This window comes from Haliotis rufescens, unplaced genomic scaffold (assembly GCF_023055435.1).
Source record: "Haliotis rufescens isolate VD_foot unplaced genomic scaffold, xgHalRufe1.0.p SCAF_3, whole genome shotgun sequence".
Classification (NCBI taxonomy): domain Eukaryota; kingdom Metazoa; phylum Mollusca; class Gastropoda; order Lepetellida; family Haliotidae; genus Haliotis; species Haliotis rufescens.
Genome location: NW_025964001.1, coordinates 1,262,733 through 1,280,477, shown reverse-complemented (window position 1 = coordinate 1,280,477; position 17,745 = coordinate 1,262,733). Strand labels below are relative to the sequence as shown.

Below are 17,745 nucleotides of genomic sequence, written 5' to 3'. Positions count from 1 at the left end.
ATGGACACAAGTCAAACCGCAGTATATGTTTCACATTGAGATTTATGCATAAAGAATGAGAGTGACAAAAACTTTCCATAAGACTGCGATTTTCTAAAAGTCAACTGTCCCTTTATATCGAGCAATATTCCAGCAGCTCCAGCCTTTGGTGTCAACATTTCACAATATTTTAGATACAATCGAGCTTGTTCTTGTACTAAGGTTTCAAAGAGCGTCATATGCTCAAAAGTTTTTTTTCGATAAGGGTTACAACATTCAAAGCTTTAGTAATGCTTTCAACAGGCATTATGGTAGCTGAGTCAAGGACACGTGACGCATCAGTCACAAAAATGATGTCTGATGAAGTTCCCTATTTTGAATTGTTCCCGTGTTTTCTCAGGTGATCAACTGACTTGCATGTGTTTGCATGATGTCATTGGTGAGGCATCAGCCCTGATAAAGTCCATAAATACCTATCCTCACTTAGTACTCTTAGTGCCTATCAAAGAAGTTATCGTCACTACTATATTTATCCGCCAATCCTGAACGGTTGGAAGAGAAAGTAGAAACCACATGATTGCTCCAAGGCTGCATATAACACACGACTAAATCTGTACAGAGACTGACTTGACACAACATATTGTTCAGTTGGTTTACACCTCACAAAGGTAAGACCGACGCTTTTACATATTTAATGAAACAAATGCAAAGGGTATGTCTAAATCTTCCATGTAATTTCATTGCAAAAGATGTATGTATGCATAAATGTCATTTATGTGATTTTTTATAGATCTACTTTGCATATTCTTCTCTTTGTTTTAGTCAATTGTTATTATTATTATTTGAACAGGTACTAAAACAGCGACTTTAGATTCGTTTGGATATGTGCCCTGTTATGTAGAAAAGAAGCGTATTGGTGGGGCGTTTGCAATTGAGCTATAAGTCAATTATTATGTAAAAGGATTATTGCCGTTTTATTCCATATATGCATGGTCAAAAGATGGAATCTGAAAATGTTTCGACAACACTCCCCAGCCTTACATATAAATATTTAGAGAGAGAGAAATTGTTTATAAGCGTGTCACGCGTTACAATGTTACAGATTAATTATATACAAATTCAATACATAAGTAAAATATGTAACGCCCAGCCATAGGGCTTATGGAACACGATGTAAATATTCATAAAAACTATGAAGCTATACAAATTTCAGCACTATAATAGTATTTTTAAAGACAATTCATATAAAAGCTATCAATCTTTTATACCTCACTAAAAGGGTCTTAGATAAACAATACTGTAAGTCATCCGATTTCAATATAAAACATAACTTATGCATATCATCAAGGGTATAAAAACTCTGGGATACATTGGAAGCTTCATAAAATAATTCATATCTTAAATCTTTATAAAAAGCACAACATGTAAGAATGTGCTTTCATCTTCAACAGTGCGGATATCTAATAAATTAAAACAATATTTACAAATTCTCTCACATAGTAGGGTTGGTGGTTTTGAATAGCGTCCGGTTTCTATAGCAAGGGGTAAACTTCCACATTGGAACATAGCAAAAACACGGCGTTGATCCTTATATCTAAGCTTAATAACATAATTTTCAACAGTCAAGTCTGATTTTAAAAAACCTGCATGTTCTTAACGTATTACCATTTATGGTATTTCTATCATCCCAAAAGACATTTTTCCATTTCTGTTTGTAATCTTGTATGAGAATATCAATGTATTTTTGTATTTTTGACTTTTTAGGGATGGAAGATAACAGGGTTTTGTCTACATTGAACCTACAGTCAATATTTTCAACTTTGCTTCTCCGTGATGTTTTAAATCGTTTCGACATCTTAAACATATTTTTTACAAGACGATAAAACATAAGGATGATCAATACAATCTCTGTTAGAACGGAAACCATTCTGTTCATCAACTAAAATGTCATTTTTCTCCAACCATGTAGTACATAGTGCTTTTTGAAGATATCTACTTGTACTTTAGGGAACCAAACGAATGTACTTACCGCAAGCTCCCACTTTGATCTTGTCACTTCCGACAACGAATCGTAAAAGAGAAATCCTGTATATAAACGGACATACATAATATTATTTTAACAGACGCGTTGTACATGAATAGCGAGTGAGTATGGTTCTACGCCGCTTTTAGCAATATTCCAGCAATATCACGGCGAGGGACACCAGAAATGGGCTTCACACATTGTACTCATGTCGGGAATCGAACGCGGGTTTTCGGCGTGACGAGCGAACGCTTTAACCACTAGGCTACCAGACCGCCCCACATGAATACGAAAGAGGGTGTCAAAATCATTATGTTTACAACCTCGATCAACTTCTATTCCCTCTTATCAAAAAAGATTCCATACATATATCTTACATAAGACAAAAAAAGTGGATTGATCATGTATTGTTAACAATTAATTATAACCAAGCAATGATTATTTTCGACGTTTTTCCATAGGGCTTGCAATTGGGGGTAGAATAGGTTCCAGATTTGGGCACAGCATCATTGTTGCCCTACTTACTAGTTTATATCAATTAGCCGTAGCATTTAATGCTACATTGTGATCCCTCGCTATTACGATAAAGCGCTACCTCGGTTACTACGCGCGGTAACGCATGGCTCCCAAAATTTATGTACACTTTTATTACTGAGAGTTTTACACAGACATAATTGTACTGTTGTTCGTTGTTCATTTGCACATAACGCTTCTCATTGCATAATCAACTGTTTATCGCTGAATGGAGTTCTAATAATCTGTTTGAAAACATCCGCGGCAAGTCCCGGAAATACGATTGTTGAAAGGCAATTTCATTTTAAGCCAAGTATGTATGTATGACTTGTATGTATGTATGTATGTATGTATGTATGTATGTATGTATGTATGTATGTATGTATGTATGTATGTATGTATGTATGTATGTATGTATGTATGTATGTATGTATGTATGTATGTATGTATGTATGTATGTATGTATGTATGTATGTATGTATGTATGTATGTATGTATGTATGTATGTATGTATGTATGTATGTATGTATGTATGTATGTATGTATGTATGTATGTATGTATGTATGTATGTATGTATGTATGTATGTATGTATGTATGTATGTATGTATGTATGTATGTATGTATGTATGTATGTATGTATGTATGACGTGATGTGTGGGCGGCGCAACGCGGTTCGGGGGAGTTAAGGGGGAGCGCACTGTTTAACTAAGGACTTTCGAAGTCAGTTGCCCTGTATCCTGGCATACTGGTGCGCTCTTCACTGAAACCGCCCACGGCCGTGCTCCGCGCCTGCATCACGAGGTATGTATTTTTTATTCTGTTTCATATGAATAGTTTTATGATTGATATGTTTTATAGTGTCTCGTAGGTCATATTTGGCCGGATGTTATATTTTACTGTTTTGTATATATCGTATTACGAAGTGTATATAACATGTGACACTTTAATAAACAATATTCTCTCTCTCTCTCTCTCTGTCAAAACGTAGATTCTTACATGTAGCTGTACACCTTGAAGAAGATTAAGGGTAGTCCTGATTTCTCAAGCAGAAAGGGCATGTCAAACAAATGTCAAACAAACAACACACCAGGGACTGGCCATCCAAGCGGAATGACATACTTTATTTTTTAACTGATACTATTAACGATAAACTGAAACTATAAACATGCCTAAACATGTGGGTTAACTCCCTCACACGTTTATATGCATGCTGGTTATGTGTTGAAGCTTTCTATAATCTAATGACTATACTGTTGTGTTATGAACAGATATGTTTGTTTAAGGAAATGATATTTAAAAGTCAATTCCTGAGTAAATTCGAGGTTATGAATTTTCATTTTCGGTGGACAACGAATCGTAAAAGAGAAATCCTGTATATAAACGGACATACATAATATTATTTTAACAGACGCGTTGTACATGAATAGCGAGTGAGTATGGTTCTACGCCGCTTTTAGCAATATTCCAGCAATATCACGGCGAGGGACACCAGAAATGGGCTTCACACATTGTACTCATGTCGGGAATCGAACGCGGGTTTTCGGCGTGACGAGCGAACGCTTTAACCACTAGGCTACCAGACCGCCCCACATGAATACGAAAGAGGGTGTCAAAATCATTATGTTTACAACCTCGATCAACTTCTATTCCCTCTTATCAAAAAAGATTCCATACATATATCTTACATAAGACAAAAAAAGTGGATTGATCATGTATTGTTAACAATTAATTATAACCAAGCAATGATTATTTTCGACGTTTTTCCATAGGGCTTGCAATTGGGGGTAGAATAGGTTCCAGATTTGGGCACAGCATCATTGTTGCCCTACTTACTAGTTTATATCAATTAGCCGTAGCATTTAATGCTACATTGTGATCCCTCGCTATTACGCTATTACGATAAAGCGCTACCTCGGTTACTACGCGCGGTAACGCATGGCTCCCAAAATTTATGTACACTTTTATTACTGAGAGTTTTACACAGACATAATTGTACTGTTGTTCGTTGTTCATTTGCACATAACGCTTCTCATTGCATAATCAACTGTTTATCGCTGAATGGAGTTCTAATAATCTGTTTGAAAACATCCGCGGCAAGTCCCGGAAATACGATTGTTCAACTAGTTAACTTTTCACACTATACATCCTTTGATCTTAGAAGCGCATGCATGCAATAAAAGAGAACCACAAGCGAAGTTTATATTCTTAATTAGTGGGCAATCCAATTTGAGGCGACACTGTGACACACATGTAGTTGCTGTCACAACACGGCGGTCATTCATTTCGTAATCGCGCTTTCGTAACATCGCCTGGTTTTTTTCCGTAGTTATAACAAGCGATTTCATTGGATTACAATTTGTTTCTAATGACGCTTTCTTGCCGAAATCTACTACAAGTTTCGTGATTGGTCAATTTTGACCACGTGACCTCAGGCAGCCAATCAAATTATAGCTGTGAAACCAAGCTCGTGTTTGATAAATTTCAGAAGTTGGCGAAAGATTTTTTGTTAAATCGTGTTATTCTGAACGTTTTAAGCAGGAAATCACGATATATATTAAAAATATGGAACTTCGCGAATGTGTCGTGCTAGGTTACGAGCTGTGACAAAGATTTTTCATGCATATATTTTTGCATTAAACGTTGTGTCCGAGCCGAGAATTCAAGGCGACGAAAGCCGAGATGTCATTTGACTTACATTACACGCGATCGCACGAAACGATGGAAATAATAACTTAGATGTAAGTTTGATTACTTTTAGATATATTTTTGTTGATTTTATTTATCACTTTGTATAATATATTTAAAGATTTGTTTAAAACGTCTTTATTTTGCTCTTTGATGTGGACCCGTTGTCGAAATGTGTGTCCGAGAATTTTATTTTCAATAACATCGCGGGAAATAGTAAATAATTTTTTAATTTATCGATAAAAAATGATAAATTGAAATGGAATACGTATTTCAGACATTGTGAGATGTGACACATTTAATAAATGAATGATATTACAGGTAGATCTAGGTCCATAAAAATATATACTATTTTGACGTGACGTGAGATAAACACATATTGATGATTTGAGATTTGCCGAGCGCGCTCCCCCGCCTCGGCCTCGGTTAAACGGCTCATCGTCTATAACGCCCACCAATTATTTGGACCCCATTGGTAGCGTTGTAGCGAGGGACCACTGTATTTGGTTGATATCTAATTTACATGTACACTTGCTGCACATGATTTGGTTATTATAAGTGAGACTGATACCTTACATAACATGTTATTTAAATACAGCCCTATCAAGTTAGTGAGCACATATTGGTGGCAAAAATTCACATACACGACTACAATTGCATTGTAGAGTAGTAGTAGTTAGTGAGCTAAAGTTTCATTTCATTTCTTTTATATTAATGTGTATTCATAGCAAACAGACAGGTACTATATTCGTAGAAAGGTACAATTCACACTTACGACTAATTAATAAACTATCTAAGAACAAAGGAAATGTTTTTCTTCTTTTATCCATTTCGCTTCGAAAATGGTTGTGTTGTCTCTAATAACGTTGTCATAATTACCATTACTTAGAATGAGACCGTGATATGGCAAGACCTATCCGCTCACTGGGATAAGTTACAGTCTCTGGTGCAACGAACCATGACCAGTGTTTTAAAAACTTTAGTTCTTTGTTCTTACATGTATGTTATGAAAGAACACTTGTTTAGGTGTCAGATGTGGATCTATGCCACTATTTTAATTATTTGAATACTTTTTGAGGTTTGTTTTCGGTAAAAAATACAGAGTTATGTAACCAGGTAAAGATGAAATATCATTTGTTTAAAACAAAATGATGAATAAGCCAAACATGACGTCTGTTGTAGTCGCCCCATTGGTTTGACGTCATATCACCTTACAATAAGTGCATATTGTCTGTCAGGATAATTATAATATGACAACTACATGCTGCTTATGATACTAAGTAATGGAGGACATGAGTGCAATTCAACAAATGTTAAGTACATATAATTGTATATATATCATAAATATACATACCATGCTCAATGTGTGAATGTGAATGTGTCAAAAGGAATGTGATAGACGAGAGCGTTAATGCAGCTGGGTACCTACTACTAGACTTTCTTATAGACTGTAATATGTGTGTTGTTAACGGTAGACTTGGAAACGACAACCTCACTTCTGTGTCGAATAGGGGTCGGGCCGTAGTGGATTACATTATTGTGCCTCATGAGCAGCTGAATGATGTGTCAGATTTTAACGTGCATCTTATGTCAGACGTACAGAATTTTACTACTCAGATGGGATGTGACTGTATTCCTGATCATTCTGTACTGGATGTAACGCTAGACTTACTTGCAATTCAACCAGATTCTAAGTCTGACGATATGAAGCTGTTATCGGGTTGCTGGGATATACCAAGGTACAATGTAGCTAATATACCGGACAGTTTCCTGAATGATGAACATACTGCACGCAAATTACAAGATACACTTCAGAAGATAGACGATGCCCTAACACAAGGTCAAGACGCTCACTCTGCATATGAGAAGTTTACTACTTTCATTAAAAAAGAAATGGACTTAAAGCTAAATAAGATAAAGACATTTACTGAGAAAAACACCAACAACAGGTATTATTGTAGGCGAAAGCCATATTGGACTGATGAATTACAATTATTATGGGATGGGGTTGGTGTAAAGGAAAAGCGCTGGTTGTCTTTTAAAGGTTGTGTTCATCGTAAACGTGTTCTTAAAGGCGTTTTTCAATCTGCAAGAAAACTGTTTGACAAAGCAAACCGCAAGGCGAGAAGATCATACCAGCTACAGAAACAAGAAGAACTAATCAGTTTACAGAACATTAACAGCGGCAGAGACTTCTGGAAAAAGATAGGTCGACTTGGTATAGCCAACGACAGAAAGTCTAGTTCCGTTATCCCTATGGAGGTGTTGATGCACGACGGGTCCGTGACCTGTGAGACTGACACTGTATTGGATCACTGGAAAACCTCCTACAGCACGCTTTATAACGGTAGTGAGAATACAGCGTTTGAACGTGCTCATTATGATACTGTGTGCGAACGTGTGCGTAGCGGTACCGTGGAGTGTGCAGATTATGATCTGTCGGATTTGAACCGCTCTGTCTCAGTCCAGGAAGTTGACCATGCTGTTATGCAGATGAAGACAGGAAAAGCGCCTGGGGTAGACGGTATACCGGTAGAAGTACTACGAAATCCTCATTGTATTAACTTACTTCACCATATCATTAAGTATTGTTTTGAACATTCAGTGTCGCCGTCTCAGTGGGGAGCAGGACTAATAACTCCTATTCCTAAGGACAAAAGTACCCCGTCAGATCCTTTGTCTTACAGGGGCATTACTCTCATATCAATACCCTGTAAAGTCTACACGTGTATACTGAACTGTAGGATACAGAAGTGGTTGGAGTCAAATAATATTCTTGTGGAAGAGCAAAATGGTTTTAGACCTAAGAGAAACTGCACTGATCACTTATATGCACTTTATAATATTGTTAATAACCGTAAAGCCTCTAAACGATCTACGTATGTCTGTTTTGTTGATATTAAGAAGGCGTTTGATAGGGTTAATCGCAATTGCCTTTGGTACAAGCTTATGTCTATTGGTATTCATGGTAAAATGCTACAAGCTGTACAAGCCTTATATATGGACGTAAAGTGTGCAGTTAAGCTCAATGGTTTTATCACTGAATCTTTTAATGTTACCTTGGGCGTTAAACAAGGATGCAAGTTATCGCCAACGTTATTTTCCGTTTATATTAATGATTTGGTGTTAGACATGAATAAGTTAAACTGTGGCATACCTATTGAAAGTTCTGTGTTATCAGTTTTGTTGTATGCTGATGATATAGCCTTGTTAGCTGAAGACGAAGACTCGTTACAGAAAATGTTAAATGTTTTAAATATATGGTGTCAAAAATGGCGTTTGGATATTAATTCAGACAAAACCAAAATCATGCATTTCAGAAACAAATCTGTGGCTAGATCTGAGCGAGTATTTGTATGCGGCAAATCTATTATTGATTATGAAAGCTCTTACAAATATCTTGGTTTAACTTTTAATGAGCATTTAGATATGCACAAAACAGTCCAGGTACTGTGTAAATCGGCTAGCAGAGCTCTTTCTGCGTTGTATTCAAAGTTTAAACACGCGGGTGGCATGTCTTACGAAGTATTTAACAAGCTTTATAAAGCTCTTGTAGAACCTGTTCTATTTTATGGTGCTGGCATTTGGGGTTTGAATAAGTATAAGGAAATAGAAATAATTCAAAATAAGGCTTGTCGTTTGTTTCTAGGCGTAAGAAAAAATGCCCCAGTTACTGCTATGAGGGGGGACATGGGCTGGTGTTCTGTGAAAGTGTCACAGCACGTTGAATGCTTTAGATTATATTTTAGAATTCAGAATATGCAGGCCCATCATCTCCCTCTTATCATTCATAATTGGTCCAAAATCCGATCACAATCCTGGGATAAAAAAATCGTAAACATTTTAGCTCACTATAATTTGTCAAATTTACCTTATTGTGGATACAGCATTAAACAGTGTGTTGACCGTGTAAAGTGTTTCTTAACTGCTGAAGATTGTGATATGTGGTATACTGCGCTATGGAATGACAAGAATAATCCAAATGGCAATAAATTACGCACATACAGAATGTACAAATCATCACCTACTGCTGAGCCTTATTTATGTCATGTACGTTTTAGAGATCATCGAAGACTTTTAGCATCCTTTCGATGTGGTATTTTACCTTTACATGTTGAGACCGGCCGCTACGCCAAGCCACCTACCCCACTGTTGGATAGGACTTGTAAATATTGTCACGCCAATCCTACTAATGATCATGTAAATTATGTTGAAGATGAATGTCACTTTTTAATAGAATGTCCATTTTATGATGATTTAAGATACAACTTAGCTAAAGAAGCAACTTCTGTAGATAAAACATTTCATTATATGAGTAGTTTAGAAAAGTTTATTTTTATTATGAACGAAGAATCGCTCCAATGTATTTTAGCCAAATCAATTTACAACATGGTTAAAAGAAGGCAATTTCATTTTAAGCCAAGTATGTATGTATGACTTGTATGTATGTATGTATGTATGTATGTATGTATGTATGTATGTATGTATGTATGTATGTATGTATGTATGTATGTATGTATGTATGTATGTATGTATGTATGTATGTATGTATGTATGTATGTATGTATGTATGTATGACGTGATGTGTGGGCGGCGCAACGCGGTTCGGGGGAGTTAAGGGGGAGCGCACTGTTTAACTAAGGACTTTCGAAGTCAGTTGCCCTGTATCCTGGCATACTGGTGCGCTCTTCACTGAAACCGCCCACGGCCGTGCTCCGCGCCTGCATCACGAGGTATGTATTTTTTATTCTGTTTCATATGAATAGTTTTATGATTGATATGTTTTATAGTGTCTCGTAGGTCATATTTGGCCGGATGTTATATTTTACTGTTTTGTATATATCGTATTACGAAGTGTATATAACATGTGACACTTTAATAAACAATATTCTCTCTCTCTCTCTCTGTCAAAACGTAGATTCTTACATGTAGCTGTACACCTTGAAGAAGATTAAGGGTAGTCCTGATTTCTCAAGCAGAAAGGGCATGTCAAACAAATGTCAAACAAACAACACACCAGGGACTGGCCATCCAAGCGGAATGACATACTTTATTTTTTAACTGATACTATTAACGATAAACTGAAACTATAAACATGCTTAAACATGTGGGTTAACTCCCTCACACGTTTATATGCATGCTGGTTATGTGTTGAAGCTTTCTATAATCTAATGACTATACTGTTGTGTTATGAACAGATATGTTTGTTTAAGGAAATGATATTTAAAAGTCAATTCCTGAGTAAATTCGAGGTTATGAATTTTCATTTTCGGTGGACAAATAGTTTGTTTTAGATCTAGTCTGTGTTTACAAAGGAAATTCACAGTCTTTCACCATCTGCTGGAATTGCCGCCGTGAACGATACAACAATATGCAAGCTTTTTAAGGGATGGTAGATATTCAGAATAAATTCAGTTGAATACTCAACCAAGCCTAAAGTTTCATTCTATGACTTTTCTGGAGTTTGTACAGAATTACAGCTTTTTAAACATTCTGACAACATGCACAAACCTGAAATTCACACGTGTATGGTACTATCCGGGGAAACTACATGCATTCTTAAAAGAGGGATATGTCCTTATAAGTGAAGTTGTAACATCGTACCTCACAGTAACAATATTACAAAGGTTGTTTCAATTTAATCCTCTTGGTCACACTTACTAGCACGCAACAGTCTTACCTTATTCACCTTCAAACTCAGATCTGTACAACTAAGAATACTCTTTCACAGAATGTAGGCGAATGTATTTGTAATTATTTATTTTACATGTAAGTGTTTTATGCGTAATGTTTTCCTTTATCATTCAAGTTAAAGTTCCATATAATTTGTCATTCTTGTTGAGTCTTCGCTCACAACAGAAAACGTTTTTCTCGTATCCTTCATTGCATGTATATTTTGTATTGGAATAACGATGATTATTTTTCAGTGTCTGTGAAATGACTTTTGAAGATATTAGGATACTCAAATAGCATAAAATAATCTAATGATCTCTGTCTTTATATTAGTAGTGGGCACTTCCTTTCCCTAGAAGACGTCAATTGGTAACAACGTTGTAAATAGTGTTTAATCCTTGCCCGATGAGTTAAACGGGTTTTAATGCCTAAATATGTTTGTATCCTAAGCTTGTTTCGGAATTGTTTAGAATGAAAACGTTTCAGATTTAATTAGCAAAACAAAATGATACAAGAATCAGTTAATCAAGTACATTTAATATCGAAATGTGTTTGTGTCGGACGATATTATCTAGTAAGTATATGTGATTGTTCACTTACAGTCGTTAATGGTGTCACTAAACGATCGACATTTCTCTTCTGATACGCTTGATTTAATTGCATTGTGATTAAATTTCACCAAAACCCCAAACATAAGTTTGATATAACGATTGTAACAACATAAACTATTCAATTTCAAGTTAAATTCGTTAGAGGTTATGTACAAGCATATATTGACCATGTGTTTGCTCCCATATATGTGGGATAATTGTACCAAAGAACAAGAATCAATTCCAGAAAGTTTACACTTAGATTCATTACTGACTATTTGTGGGGCGACAAGGGGTACAAGTCATGAGGAACTTTATAGAGAAACTAACATAGCCAAAAGAAAACACTATTTCACAAGATTGAAAACATCTGTTCTGTTAGTGATTACTTTTAAAGAAATCGAACCAATTTACAGGCTACAAGTTGCTGAACAGAATGCTATGCCAGGTCATTCCTTCCTGATACCATTAATAATTGGAATAGTCACCTGATATAGAGGATTATTAAACTATTATTATAATTGGACAATGTTACTAATATTCAGTTATACCAGATTTCGTCACATAATCATTTATCGCCTCGGACTCGGTTGAAGTGATAAACTTCCAACGGCTTGAAAGACACATCTCAGATAACGCATCATGCATGCTCTTGTGGCTACCCCATGTACTGCATTTTTTTCACATGCCCTAACTACAATATTTTAAGAAACAATTCATCTTTCTATTCGAAAGGTTAGAGTTTGAATTCAGTGCATTATGGGAAACAAAATCTGTCAATTTAGCAATTTTGAATTTAGTCCCTATGTACATCCTACGTTCGTAAGAATTAATTCATATTTTAAGATATGTATTAAGTACTAAAGAGTTAAATAGCTTTTCTTAATAATTGAATACTTTTCCATCAACCGCACCAAACTGTTGGCCACTCGTTTGTATTCAGTTTTAATGTATATATGTATTATGTTTTATAATATGTATATGTATATATATATTAACCAACACATATCAATATTACTTGATGAATATAATTTTGTTTCTGGGGCAGTTTTTAGCAATCCCGATTCATTTACTGAATATAAAATATGTTAAAAGCATGAACAGTTTCCCATTCACATTAGGACATCTTCCAAAATACCACTTTTTTGTTTTTGTAAGAAATAATAAGAGGAAGTTTCGTGGGGGACTTTTGGGATGAATGAATACAGACTGTCATGTTGTCAGAGTAGATCTGTAGATCTTAACTATCACCGGGTGTGACCATGTAGACGGGACTTCATTCGGGTTTCTGATTTTGACAATTACTCCATGAAAACACTGAGTATTGGTGCTTGGGGATATAACATGTAACAGTTTGTTATCAGAGGAGATAGATAGTGAACTTTTAGTAACAGGTAGATATGATATCTATAGGATTGTGGGTATATGTGTGGGTAATCCTCTCACGTTGATGACAGAAAGTCACTCAACCAGTTCATGTATTCTACGTCAAAGAAGACCAGAACCCGTGTCTAATTACAACATCCTCAGAATACCAATAACAATGAAATGTAGAAATTAACAAACATGACCGACATTATTATTTCATGTTAAGCCCCTATCTCACATTCACGAATCTGAACACGAAGGAACACGATTTAACGTTTTTCCTCAAATCGTGTTAGAACGTATGAAGGTCGCGCACTCATTCGTGTTCATTCGTGTTAAGTCGTGGTCGGTCGAGCGCGGTCGTATGGACGTCGCAGCTCGGCTTAAATCGTGTCATAAAGTACTCACGCTTATAAATACCTAGGTGTTTGGCTACAGGAACATCTTGATTTGAACTTTACAGTTAAAGAAATAGCTAAATCTGCAAATAGGGCACTTGGTGTTATAATTTGTAAATTCAAAGCAGCTGGTGGTTTAGCTTATAACATTTTTACAACTTTGTACAATAACTTGTCCAGCCTATCTTATCTTATGGATCGGCAATTTGGGGAACTAAGGAATTTAGCTGTATAAATGCTGTCCAAAACCGAGCGTGTAGATTTTTCTTAGCAGTCGGTAGAAAGACTCCAAATTTGGCTGTCCGTGGTGAAATGGGCTGGACATCCTCATTTACAAAACAAAAAATTGAAATTCTTCGGTTCTGGCGCAGTTTGCATGCTGCAGATCAATCCCGAATGCTGAGTATTATTTGCAGATGGTCAGTAAAATTTCGTAGATCCTGGAATAATACAGTTTTCAGCTACTTTGTCAGTTTACATTTACCAATTTATGATCTAAATAATATTTCTACTGAAGAGTTTAACTTGTCTAAAGTATGTCTGTTATCCTTAGACCATTCTGATTGGTTACATGGACTCTGGAACGATACGGGCCAGGTAAATGGTAATAAGTTACGTACATACAGATTATTTAAAGATTCTTTATCAGTAGAACCCTATGTCAGTTTATTGATGAACAGATGTTTAGCGCAGTATATTAAGTAAGTTTCGCTGCGGCTCACTGCCATTAGAAATAGAATTGGGAAGATTCACCCGCCCGAAAACACCGCTTATTGAACGTATGTGTAAATTCTGTAATTGCAATGCTGTTTAGGATGAAATACACTTTTTTGCTGAATGTTCTCTCTATACAGATTTACGCTATGATTTATGGAATTTAGCTTCTCAATCAACTCCAAACTTTATACAGATGTCCGCTGCCGATCAGACCGTGTTCTTTATGCGGAACAATAAGGTGGTCAGACCCCTAGCCGCGCTTCTTCACCACATGTATGAGCGAAGACAACTGTGTCTTTCGTCTCAACCAACCTAGTTCCATGTATCTTAGTATCAGAATGTTCTGATAACTGGTGATAACTGGTGATAACTCATTTTTATGTATATGTATGTACTGTGATATTTCTTTATTGTCACTGCTGTACAGTGTGTGACACGAAAATAAAATAATTTTCTTCTTCTTCCATAAATTTTTGTATACTAATTTGGTTTGAACCCAACCATGCGCGTGCTAAATTATACAGACCAATGAATGTATGTATGTATGTATGTATGTATGTATGTATGTATGTATGTATGTATGTATGTATGTATGTATGTATGTATGTATGTATGTATGTATGTATGTATGTATGTATGTATGTATGTATGTATGTATGTATGTATGTATGTATGTATGTATGTATGTATGAATGAATGTATGTATGTATGTATAATGCAGGCACGGCCCGTTATGTATCATTTAATGTTTAGTAATCTTTCTCACTTTCTTATTAAAGGCATAATGATGGATAATCTATTGTGTTGCAGAAAAACAAGCATGGAATTCTCCGTTCGTTTTCGATAATTGGGATTGCATAAAAGAGGCGATTAATAAAATACGAAAGGAGCCTATGTGTAATACCATGTTTTACGAACCTTGCGAAACCAAACAGTTGATACCAAACTGTTCACTCGTTTCCTAGAAATGGTACGGCACGGGGGATCATTTAGCTATACTGTTGTTCTCTCATCTATTTTAATCATACACAATATATATCTTGAAGCTGCCAATGAAAGCATGAACTCAATTACTGTACAAGAGTTCGTTCTGTATCAGTATAAATATGAAGTTATAATTTTTTAACCTCAAATACTACGATGTGCCCAATAATACCGTCATTATGTTCACGGCCTGATTGTTAACAACCATGAGTTGCGATATGTTATATGATTGCTTTGGTACTTTCATTGGTACTGGATTCTTCTTTGCGCAATAACCAGAGTATTATTTGTTTTAAATGTAAGTAAGTTTTGTGCCTTGTGGAATTTTAGATGAAGAAACACAATAAATACAATTCGCATTTATATAAGTAAAGCAAAATATCAATTAAATCTGAATACGTCAATGTGTAAATTTCTTGTTCTAAAAAGTACAGGTATTAGTATTCATATTCCAGTTCATAATTTGGATGTATAACATCTTTTGTTATTTTCTTGCATCGGTTGTACAATACATTTACAGTCGTAGTTTGTTGACTGAGCCCCCCGAAATATTTTAAACCTTGCATTTTTAGCAATTTCGGTCCGTTTGGACAATATTCATACAAAAATGTAATAAGTCAGTGGCAAAAGTAAAGTCAAATAAACAAAGATGGCGGATGCAGTAAAAATTCGAAGTTAAATCAGTACTAAAAAATTGGGAATAGCTTCAGCGCACCCGCCAGGTCTGCGATCAATACTGCTACAAACGTGCAATGTCTGACCCTTTCCCATGTTAAAGCACATTGAGAAAAGCTTAACTTGTACTTACTTACCTTTTGTAAAACATAAGACATTAATACAACACACATCCCCGTGTTATGAGTTTTCGGATGCTGAATAAACATTCCTAGTTTTTTTCACATGAACAACTGTAAAACATCTCATTCATTTATAAAAGATCTAGACAACGTTATCATAACAACAAGTCATGATCGGAGTATTTAAAATTTCTGTTTGATGCCACACCCCTCGTTATAGTGCAAGTATTCGTGATAGAAAACGTATGATGTCCGGAAACTTAAGATCAGACAATAATAGTATTGTGTTATGAATAATAATAAAGGCATGTTTGGTGCTGACAGCTCTTATAAAAAACAGGACAATCTGCGACGGTTTTTCGGAGTACTTTTAAATCTTTGATTATATTTATACGCGTAGGATGGGTTTTTTTCCCCGAGGACTACTGTTTTAAAAAACGTGGTTTTCCGCGGAGATTTCACATTATAAAAATTTTATACCGTACAATTAAACCGTAAAACCAAATTCAACACTTTTAAGTAATAATGATATAACTTTCATCTTCTGTGCAATCCACTCAGTTGGCTAATCTGCTATGCGCACGAGAGCATGTTACAAATCACTTTGCGGCATCCGTACAAACCAATCTGAGCTCAGCACAAATCGATTTCAACACTTTCAAGTGATTATAATAAAGAATGCAATGCAATCACCCCCGACTGTTAATCCGCTCTGTGCATTTGACCATAAAGTCTACACACATACTTGTTCTGTTTTTTGCAATGTATCTAATATACTACACACAGGAATAAGAGACATGTAATATGGTATGATGTGTGTGGTTTTTTTTATTTGTTCCAAATATATTTTATTGTCCAAGGAGACAAAGGGATGGGGCACAAGTGCCATACTTATTGCCACTTCCACGTTATATACAATATATAGCGTGGAAGTGGCAATAAATAAATATATATATATATATATATACACACACACACACACACACACACACACACACACACACACACACACACACACATAGACACGCACACACACGCACACATACAATGCTTCACTCATCACAGAAATCGTTTGTCTCTTTTCCTCATTTGCTTGTAAATATTGTGTTGGAATAAGGATGAATATTTTCCACTGTCTGGGAAATGTCTCCTGAAGTTACTTGGATACTGAAATAGCATATATTGAGTACATGAGGGGACTGCTACGTCATGCATTTCAAGAACTAATATCCTGAGAACTAAATCTAACAATATAGCTTATCTCATTCACAAACAATCTTTGCACACTGTAGCCATTGAAGCTGGGGTCCAAGGCAGTGTATTGTGTAATAATTCAAGACTGTGAGTTCAGATTGTTTCATTACCTAAGCCTTATCACCATCTCATTAGTAATCTAATATGATCTCTGTTTTTAAGTAGTAGTTAGCACCTCCTCTCCCCAAAAATCACATACAAACGTCGATCAAATGGATAGCGCGTATTTTTGTGCTTAAGTCACTTGGACATTGTTTAGCTTCATAAACTGTTCATAAGAAACATGTCAGACAGCTTTGACATCATTGATGACTTAGTCTTATGAGATGATGTAAACATTAGGGGAAATGATCTCAAGTAAATACAGAAACAGAGGGTCTAAAATTGCCACAGTGTTAGGCCCAAAAGTCTATTTAGGATTTAAATTGTGATTAAGGAAGTAGAGGGTAGAGAGAGACGCCGTCGTATCCGTACACAAAACAAGTGCATAGTCTAAACTAGGCTACATATGCTTTTCACACATGAATGAGTTCAACCTTGGCAGTCAAGTAGTACAGGTAAACATGGCTATTAATGCTCATGTGAAGAAGAAGAAGATTTTATTAACGTCTCACTTGTATACCACATGTGTCTCAGGTTGCCCTAACATCGCCGTCGTATCTGTACACAAAACAAGTGCATAGTCTAAACTAGGCTACATATGCATTTCTTCAGCCGTTTCAATAATGCGTTGCGCTGTCAAAGCATGCTGCGTAGGTCTGT

At 35.8% G+C, this 17,745-nt stretch overlaps 1 protein-coding gene across 2 annotated transcripts in view; it reads left to right on the top strand.

Moving 5' to 3' along the window:
- The first annotated feature begins 547 nt into the window (after positions 1 to 547).
- Positions 548 to 17,745, top strand: part of LOC124148468 (tryptophan 2,3-dioxygenase-like) — a 35,268-nt gene continuing 18,070 nt past the window's right edge. The window contains exon 1 of one of the 2 annotated variants that reach the window (XM_048403536.1): positions 548 to 647. The gene's annotated coding sequence lies outside the window, so the exon portion shown is untranslated. Of the gene's footprint in view, positions 648 to 9,831; positions 9,936 to 17,745 lie in introns of those variants that run through there. The other variant, XM_046519566.2, reaches the window with a different exon arrangement.